This window comes from Oryx dammah, unplaced genomic scaffold (genome assembly GCF_014754425.2).
Source record: "Oryx dammah isolate SB20612 unplaced genomic scaffold, SCBI_Odam_1.1 HiC_scaffold_5, whole genome shotgun sequence".
NCBI lineage: Eukaryota > Metazoa > Chordata > Mammalia > Artiodactyla > Bovidae > Oryx > Oryx dammah.
Genome location: NW_024070189.1, coordinates 50,870,918 through 50,880,957, shown reverse-complemented (window position 1 = coordinate 50,880,957; position 10,040 = coordinate 50,870,918). Strand labels below are relative to the sequence as shown.

The 10,040-nt window shown below is 41.0% G+C and overlaps 1 pseudogene; it reads left to right on the top strand.

Annotated features, from left to right (window-relative positions):
- Positions 1 to 5,709: 5,709 nt before the first annotated feature.
- Positions 5,710 to 6,945, top strand: LOC120864469 (annotated as a pseudogene).
- Positions 6,946 to 10,040: the final 3,095 nt, after the last annotated feature.

The window sequence follows — 10,040 nt, the reverse complement described above, 5'->3', positions numbered from 1 at the left end:
AGTAAAGAATACACCTGTTAATGCAGGAGATGTGGGTTGATTCCTGGGTTGGGAAGATCCCCTAGAGGAGGAAATGGCAACCCACTCCAGTATTCTTGCCTAGGAAATCCCATGGACAGAGGAGCCTGGTGAGCTGCAAAAAAGTCGGACACAATTTAGTGACTAAACAACAACAAAAGCAGGCTTTTTGTTTTTGTTCAGTTGCTCAGTCATGTCTGACTCTGCAACTCCATGGACTGCAGCATGCCAGGCTTCCCTGTCCTTCACTGTCTCCTGGAGCTTGCTCAAACTCATCGGTGATGCCATCCAGCCATCTCATCCTCTGTCATCCCCTTCTGCTTTCATTCTTCCTCAGCATCAGGGTCTTTTCTAATGAGACATCTCTTCATATCAGGTGGCCAAAGTATTGGAGCTTCAGCTTCATCATCAATCCTTACAATGAATATTCAGGGTTGATTTCCTTTAGGATTGACTAGTTTGATTTCCTTGCAGTCCAAGGAACTCTCAGAGTCTTATTCAACATCACAGTTCAAAAGCATCAATTCTTTGGTACTCAGCCTTCTTTATGGCCCAACTCTCATATCCATATACGACTACTGAAAAAACCATAGCTTTGACTATAAGACCTTTGTTGGCAAAGTAATGTCTTTGCTTTTTAACATGCTATCTAGGTTTGTCATAGCTTTTCTTCCAAGGAGCAAGTGTCTTTTAATTTTGTGGCTGCAGTCACCATCCTCAATGATTTTGGAGCCCAAGAAAATAAAGCCTGTCACTGTTTCCATTGTTAATCCATCTATTTGCCATGAAGTAACGGGATCGGATGCCATGATCTTAGTCTTTTGAATGGTGAGTTTTAAGCCAGCTTTTTCACTTTCCTCTTTGACCTTCAAGAAGCTCTTTTGTTCCTCTTTGCTTTCTGCCTTAAGGGTGGTGTCATCTGCATATCTGAGGTTATTGATATTTGTCCCCGCAATCTTGTGCCCAGTTTGTGTTTCATCTTGCCTGGCATTTCACATGATGTACTCTGCATATAAGTTAAATAGCAGGGTGACAATATACAGCCTTGTGGTGCTCCTTTCCCAGTTTGAAACCAGTTCATTGTTCCATGTCCAGTTCTAATTGTTGCTTCTTGACCTGCACACAGGTTTCTCAGGAGGCATGTAAGGTGGTCTTGTATTCCCATCTCTTTAAGAATTGTTCAGTTTGTTGTAATCCACACAGTTAAAGGCTTTAGTGTAGTCAAAGAAGCAGAAGTAGATGTTTTTCTGGAATTCTATTGGTTTTTCTATGATCTACTGGATGTTGACAATTTGATCTCTGCTCCCTCTGCCTTTTCTGAATCCAGCTTGAACATCTGGAAGTTCTCAGTTCACTTACTGTTGAAGTCTGAAATAAAGTGAAAGTGAAAGTAGCTCAGTTATGTCCTACTCTTTGTGACCCCAAGGACTACAGCCTGCCAGGCTCTTCTGTCCATGAAATTCTCCAGGCTAGAATACTGGAGTGGGTAGCCTTTCCCTTCTCCAGAGGATCTTTCCAACTCAGGGATCGAACCCAGGTTTCCCACATTGCAGGCAGATTCTTTACCAGCTGAGCTACTGTTGAAGCCTCTTGGTGAGTTTTGAGCATTACTTTGCTTAGCCTGAGAGATGAATGCAATTGTGCGGTAGTTTGAATATTCTTTGGCATTGCCTTTCTTTGGGTTTGGAATGAAAACTGACCTTTTCTAGTCCTGTGGCCATTGCTGAGTTTTCCAAATATGCTGGCAGATTAAGTGTAGCACTTTAACAGAATCATCTCTTAGGATCTGAAATAGCTCAGCTGGAATTCTATCAGCTCCACTAGCTTTGTTTATAGTGATGTTTCCTAAGGCCCACGTGACTTCACACTCCAGGATATCTGGCTTAGGTGAGTGATCACACTGTCATGGTTATCTGGGTCTTAAAGATCTTTTTTGTGTAGTTCTTCTGTGTATTCTTGCCACCTCTTCTTAATATCTTCTGCTTCTCTTAGGTCCATATCATTTCTGTCCTTTATTGTGTCCATCTTTGCATAAAATGTTTCCTTGGTATCTCTAATTTTCTTGAGATCTCTAGTCTTTCCCATTCTATTGTTTTCCTCTGTTTCTTTGCACTGATCACTGAGGAAGGCTTTCTTATCTCTCCTTGCTATTCTTTAGAACTCCGCATTCAGATGGGTATATCTTTCCTTTTCTCCTTTGCTTTCACTTTTCCTTTCTCAGCTATTTGTAAGGCCTCCTCAGACAAGCATTTTGCCTTTTTGCATTTCTTTTTCCTGGGGATGTTTTTCTATCACCGCTTCCTGTACAATGTTATGAACCTCCATGTAGGCAGTCTCTATCAGATATAATCTCTTGATTTTTTTTTCCACTTTCACTGTATAACTGTAAGGGATTTGATTTAGGTCATACCTGAATGGCCCAGTGCTTTTTCTTACTTTGTTCAATCTAAATCTGAATTTGGCAATAAGGAGTCTATGATCTGAGCCACAGTCAGCTCCTGGTCTTGTTTTTGCTGACTGTATAGAGCTTCTCCATCTTTGGCTGCAAAGAATATAATCAATCTGATTTTGGTGTTGACCATCTGGTGATGTCTATGTGTGGAGTAATCATTTGTGTTGTTGCAAGAGGGTGTTTACTGTGATCAGTGTGTTCTCTTCGCAAAACTCCGGTAAACTTCGCCCTGCTTCATTTTTTCACTCTAAGGCCAAACTTGCCATTACTCCACATTTCTCTTGACTTCCTACTTTTGCATCTGGTCCCTATGATGAAATGGACATCTTTATAAATAAATAAAATAGACATAATTTCACATGCATCTGCAGAAATGTTTTTCTGATCGAAGTGTATAATCAAATATTTTTAGAAACCACTCTAGTTTAACTGTATTATTTTACATATGGGAAGAATAAAATTCAGAGTGTTCAATGATTGTTCAAGGTCCCAAAGAAAGTTATTGTCAGATCAGCTACAGACTCCTGCCCCTTTCACTGTATCATTTTGCAAACATGCCCACCCTATATTTTGCTGTCCTCCAACTTGCGGTTTCTGAAGTAGGGGCTCCCCTGTGCTGACTTCACATTCTCTTTATCACTAAATCTACTGCTGTGTTATACATTCACAAGCCTTTTTCCTTGCCTTATCAACTTCTGTATGCCCTGGTCATGTGAGTGCTCTTTGGGCTCTAGCAAGTTGAGGCACACCCTAAATTAATCCCAAATGTCTTCCCTGAGCTTGTAAATATCTGGCAGACAGATAAAGTAGAAATCTGCACACATACTGCAAGGTACACTTATCATTCGGTTTAGGAATGTGGTGTCATGAACAAGATCAGAAAAGTTTCTGTAGTTGACTTTGGACTTCCCTAGTTGTGATGACACAACTTATTTAGGAAAGTCACAAGTCAAGAGGGACACATGAAGAAATTGTACACATTCAAAAGTAGGTCTAGGATGACAAAAAATAAGAAACCCCATGTGTGTAAAGAAGAGTAGAAGGAACTTGGTGGTAACTTAGCTCAGCGATGACTCAGATGCCCAAGTAATAATCTTCAGGTATCTTAATAATTGTCCTGGAAAAGGAGGAACTTGTAACTGTCTTGTAAGCCCACGTCTAGGACCTATGGGTAGAATTTGCTGGCATTTAGGCTTGAGTTCAATAGTTAGAGATGTCCAATGAATAACTAGATGTTATTTAGACTTTGGCATTAGAGAGAGATGGGTATAGTTCCTGGCTTCACCTCTTATTGTCTACTTGACCCTGGAATTATGGTTATGGAGAAGAATAGTATATTGCAACATTGTATATAGAACTCTCTTTTTTTCCCCTCTTCTACATGCCCTTGAACCTCATACATCCACTGCCAGTTTATACTATCAGGATTTAGAAACTCAAGGCTGCGAAAGTACTTTGAGAAAAAGGATTTTGTGTCTGGCTTTTAGAAGCAAAGGCCAGAATGTCTGGAAGGAAGTAGAATACAAAGTATATGCTGAAACAGTCGGTTTGGAAATAGAGTAGGAGTCACAGAGCACTGCCTCCTAATAGCAAATAAAAATCCCATGGGCTAGAAGTTAAGATGTGGCAGCAAGACAGTGTTGAGAGAGGAGACTGGTCAAGCCTAGCCTGTCTGGGGCTCACAGTACCCAAGGGAATGAGAGGGGGTGTTGTGGAATTGGCGCTAAGGCCCATCAACTATCAATAGGGAGACATTCTCTATCACAAGATGAGAGTCAGATCATTAACGCACATCATGGGATCACGTTAGGCATTTGAACCACTGTCATAAGTCATCGATGCCATTCGGTCCTCTTCACATTTTGTAAAGGCCTCCTAATGAAACACTAGCAAAGTGCTAGCCAGTGTCCTCTGAGAATTACAGCTCTTTGGGACCAAAACTTTGCTCAGCTCTATTCTACTTTCCCTGTATGGAAACAACTTTTTTTTAAAAATCAGATATATTCTAAGGTGTTTCTGAGATGACAGGAGGCCTTCTGAACACCTGTAGGAGGAGAGATATATGGAAGGGAAGCCTCATATCGGTACCTTGGTAGGAATGAGTCAAACTGGTTTGAGATCTGTCTCCTCCTTCCCAGCTGCATCAAAAACAGCAATTCCAGTTACATGTTAACTATACTTTTACCCTTTCCATGTTGTTACAGTTAACTTTCCTAGATCGTTTTTAGTGTTGGCTTTCCAGGTGGTGCTAGTGGTAAAGAACCCACCAGCCAACGCAGGAGAATCAAGAGATGAGGGAGGGCACGGCAACCCACTCCAGTATTCTTGCTTGGAGAATCCCATGGACAGAGGAACCTGGTGGGCTACAGTCCATAGGGTCACAAAGAATCAGATACAACCTGAGCAACTTAGAATGCACAACTTATATCATCAATACTTGTTTTATAAGGTTGCTCTAAGATTAAATGAGATAATGCATAAAATATTAGCACATTGACTGTCTTAAGGATATATTCAATAAATGGAAGCTGTATTATTCAAGAGGTGATGACATCATAATCCCTTTAAGTGTTTTTATGAAGCTGAGTGACCACTTGGTGTTCATGTGGTAAAGGACATTAACATTTATGAATGTGATAGTGGTCTCAGAGGCTGATCTGTCAGTTTAGATCCAGTGGTTTTCAACCTGCTGTGCATGGGCTAGTATAGACTGACTATATAGCATATCCTGAATAGTGTTAAAAATTAGATAAGTCTGGGCCCAAATTCAGATAATCTGATTTCGTAGATCTAGAGAAAGGCTCAAGATTCTGTGTTATTAACGAGATGCTTCCCTCTGGAGGTTCTAGGAGAAAATGCATTTCTTTGCCTTTAGGTTGTAGATAATATACCCACATTCTTTGGTTCACAGCCCTACCTCACTCCAACTTCCCCTTCCATTGACATAGCTCCCTTTCTGACTCTGACACTCCTACCTCCTTGTTACAAGGACCCTTATAATTACATTGGATCCTCCAGGATATTCCAGGGTTATCTTTCTGTCTTAAAATTCTAAACTCAATTACATCTACAAAGTCTCCTTTGCTATATAAAGCAACATATTCACAGATTATAGGGATTAGAATGCCGGTATCACTGGGGATCATTATTCTGAAAATCATAGAGGGTAAACTATTTTTTGGACTGTCAGCTACAGGAGAAATCCCTGGAGACTTTCTTCATTCCCACCTGGTAAGTTCATGTATTGGGGGAGTTTTTCTTCTAAACTACCAACCCCTATATGTATCTATTTCTTTGGTATACAAGTGTCCAAGGAGGCTGATGTAGGCTTGACAATTCTATATTTAGATCCACTCTGCTGGTATGCAAAGTCCCAAAATAAATGTGGAAATTACTCTGGAGCAGCAGAATATTTTTACTTCTTTAGAGTGTTGGTTCCCACAGTGGATAGAAATGCTTTGAGATCACCCTGGGGAAAACTGGCCTCCGAAGTCTTCATGCAGAATTGGGATGCAGCCATGTAAGGCGTCATGTGGCTAAAAGAGATCATAGATAATAAGTCTGTGAATTTGCCACTTCAGTCTCTTCAGTAGCAAACACGGCTCATTCACTGGTCTCTGTTTTCTTCAATCACCCCCAAAGAGTATAATAGCATTGTTGATCTCTTCGCTTGGTGAGCCACAGTATCTTAACGTGCTTTATACAATGTGTCTACATATTCTATGCTTTTTGACCATAGTGAAAGTCAGTCAGTTGTGTCCAACTCTTTGCGACCCCCTGGACTATATAGCCTATGGAATTCTCCATGCCAGAATACTGGAGTGGGTAGCCTTTCCCTTTTCCAGAGGATCTTCCCAACCCAGGGATTGAACCCAGGTCTCTCGCGCTGCAGGTGGATTCTTCACCAGTAGTTACGCAAACAAAGACGTTCAAAAACGCTGGCAGGTGCTATTCATAAAAGATCTGGTCAAAAGTATTCAACAGGAGTCCTACACATATAAAAACCCAGTTACAGAATTTGTATAATATTTATATGTTAACTTTGACTTTGGTAGGGCTCAGAAAAAGCTGAGGAAATATGAGTCAGTGCTAGTGAATGGTTTCTTCTTGGTGACTTATCTTGACGATTTCATTGAAAATGCCAAACTCTGAAGTTTTTTTCTCAAAATACACTGTATCCATCAGTGTACCACCATTAACATGCTGGCAGGTAAACTGAATGTAACTCCAGAAGAAACTGAAAGGTGGATTGTAAATTTGATTAGAAATGCAAAACTGGATGCTAAGACTGATTCTGAACTAGGTCGTGTGGTTATGGGTAACAATGCAGTCTCACCCTATCAGGGATTCAAAAGACCAAAAGTATTTCATTTAGAAGACAGAGGTTGGCCATGGATATTGAGAAGAAATTTAAACAGGGCTTCTAACTGAGCAATTCAGGACTCTGGCTTCTACTGAAGAACTGTACAGAAAAAGTATAAAAGAAAACTATAAAAGAGAAGTGAAACAGTGCAACCATTTTATAAAGTGAAACATGTTGAAACAACATACTGAGTATAAATTTTGGAGACTTTGAATACAATTGTTTCATTTTAAAAAATACTTGACAATTCTAGGATATGCTGGATGGGGATCGAACAAGCTTATGGGCCAGGGTATCAGCAGCTTTCACTTGTGCTTGATTATCAGTGTGCTAGATGCTAACTTCTGTCAAAGGAAGGACCTCATCATAGCTACTCAGTACTGGCAGCATGCAAGACTTCATATCTGAAGGCTGTAGCTTCTATTCCTGGGCCCTGGTTACACATGGTCCTGCTCAGATGGTCACTGGTCATTTTTGGATGTTGACTCAGTGCTGTTCTTAAGGTCTCTCCAGCTATTTCTTCTCATTCTTTGTCCAACTGTCTTCTAAGTCTCTTTTATCTTTTGCTTTCAGCCTTTGGAACCCATCTTTTGTCTTCAAGGTAAACTTTCTCTTATCATTTATATCCTCACCATATCATGTATTCTTTCAAAACCTCATGCATCTATAGCTGAGGCATAATGTGCGGGTTGCTAAACTCCAAACCAGCAACCGACTCCCTTTGCTTTCTCTGTTTTCTTCTGTCACTTCATCTCCACGGCAATGATGGAGAATGCTTAGCTGATTGAATGTAGGAAGAAATGAGGAATGAAGCAAAATTCTGGCAACAAATTCATATTAATTAACATTTCAAAATGTTTTCCATTTGCATGATTTTCAAAGTTTGTTCCAACACTGAAATTCAAAGGTACAATTTCCTGAGTTCAAGGCTAGTGCCTGTTTCTACTAAACCACACCCCATTGTATTTGCTGTCTTCATTTCAATAGCTTTTTCAACAACTTCAAGACCTTGGATTTCCAAATTGGCATATTTCCCCTTCACCAGGACACCTCCCACTCTTTCTAAATATCCACTCTCACTGTGGTGTGAGCATCCTGCTCCCCAGCTCCTGGGAAAGGCTAAGTAACAAGAAACCTGCACCACCCTCTGTTAAGCTGCCTGTCTACCTTTTCACAATTTCAGCCAACTGTGTCTGACTCAGCTCTCTGTCTGCCAGGAAAAGACTTGTAGAAAACATTTGCTACTGCTTCTCTTCTCCCAAGGAGTACAGGATTAGCATGCTGTACACCTGAGCACAGGGCAGCTCCTTTTCAGTTTGTTTGTCTGGTATTAAAGGGGATGGGAACTAGCTTAAGGTCTGAAATGAGTTCCTTCCCACAGATACCTGCCCACCCTCTAATACCCAGGTACACAGCAAGAATGTGGACTCTGCTGGCCGCTCAACTGGTCCAGCTTCCTTAATGCAAGTGGCTGCTTGTCTGAGTCTGTCTCATCATTCCAGCTCTTTCCTTTCAATTTTACAATGAAGTAGTAGAGAGGCAGCCAAGATTAGTGTGCAGGTTACTCTTGAGTTTGTATCCAAAAAAAAAAAAAAAGTGAATTGAGCTGCTCCTTACTAATTAGGTGATGTTGGGCAAATTGTTTAAGTTCCTCAAGCTTCTATCTGCTCCTCTGTAAAATGATACTGAAGACACCAATCATGGATTGCTAAAAGGATAAAAATAAACTAGGTAAAACACTTACATGCCTGGTACATGTTATTCCATAAATGGAAGTTATGGCTATATTATGTGTTATTTAATAAGGAGATCCAACCAGTCCATCCTAAAGGAGATCAGTCCTGGGTGTTCATTGGAAGGACTGATGCTAAAGCTGAAACTCCAATACTTTGGCCACCTCATGCGAAGAGTTGACTCATTGGAAAAGACTCTGATGCTGGGAGGGATTGGGGGCAGGAGGAGAAGGGGACGCCAGAGGATGAGATGGCTGGATGGCATCACCGACTCGATGGACATGAGTTTGAGTAGACTCTGGGAGTTGGTGATGGACAGGGAGGCCTGGTGTGCTGCAATTCATGGGGTCGCAAAGAGTCGGACACGACTGAACTGAACTGAACTGAGTCCTTATTATGGAATATACCATGCTTGATACTATGGAATTAGGGAGAGAAGGAGACATGGTCCCTGCAGAGGACTTTACAGACTATTGGAAGAGAGAAGATATCAAAGTAAGCTAAGGACGTGGGTGAAGGAGGAGTAAGTTATGGGGAGAGAACCGAATGGAGATGAAGTTGGCCCTATGCAGCAGGGAGGAGGGTCCAGAGGGAAAACTTCATTGCAAAAGTATGGGAAAGGCCACCTTGACATTAAATTCCATTCTGTGGGCAATAGATTTTTCTCATGTTTCTGACATTCTACTATTCAGTAGTGGTATATAATGACCATAAGATGTATACCCCTATTAATCTGTACTTTTTGGATAACTGTGGGTATCACAGCTTCCCACTAGTCATCTGGGTGGCTTATGCAGGAGGCCTCAGTTCAACCTCTGAGTCAGGAAGATCCCCTGCCTGGAGAAGGGAATGGCTACCCACTTCAGTATTCTTGCCTAGAGAATTCCATGGACAGAGGAACCCCAGCAGGCTACAGTCCATGGAGTCACAAAGAGTTGGACATGACTTAGTGAGTAACAGTTACAGGTTAGTTAGGGCTCTCTAGGAAAAGGGACAAAGAAGCATTTCTTCCTTCTTCATCCACCCCTCTTTCCCTTATACTATGTGATATTCTGGGTCATCTTTAGAAAGCTTAGATTTTTTTTTTTTTTTCTGACTAGATGACAGCTCAATCACAGATAATTTTCTGGGCAGATTTTAGCCATCTCTAAAATTTAGAATGAAAATTAACTGAAGTGTATATATACCAAACCAAATGCACGTATGCCTTCTATACACTCGATAAAGCAAACAGGTTGAATGCCTGACCAGGTAGTCATCACATATGTGGGCTGAATAGTACTTGGGGAATTGGCTGGGTCATTCTTCAGTTGACTAGCACATGTTACAAAATTCTCCTATTCCCCAACATCATAAGGAGTATTGTAATGAGAAGCAGGGCACCTGTATTCTAGTCTAAGCCAGCAGTGATGATTGTATGTAAAATCAGGCAAATTTTCTTGATTGATTTCTCAGTGAGCAAAATAGGTGAAAT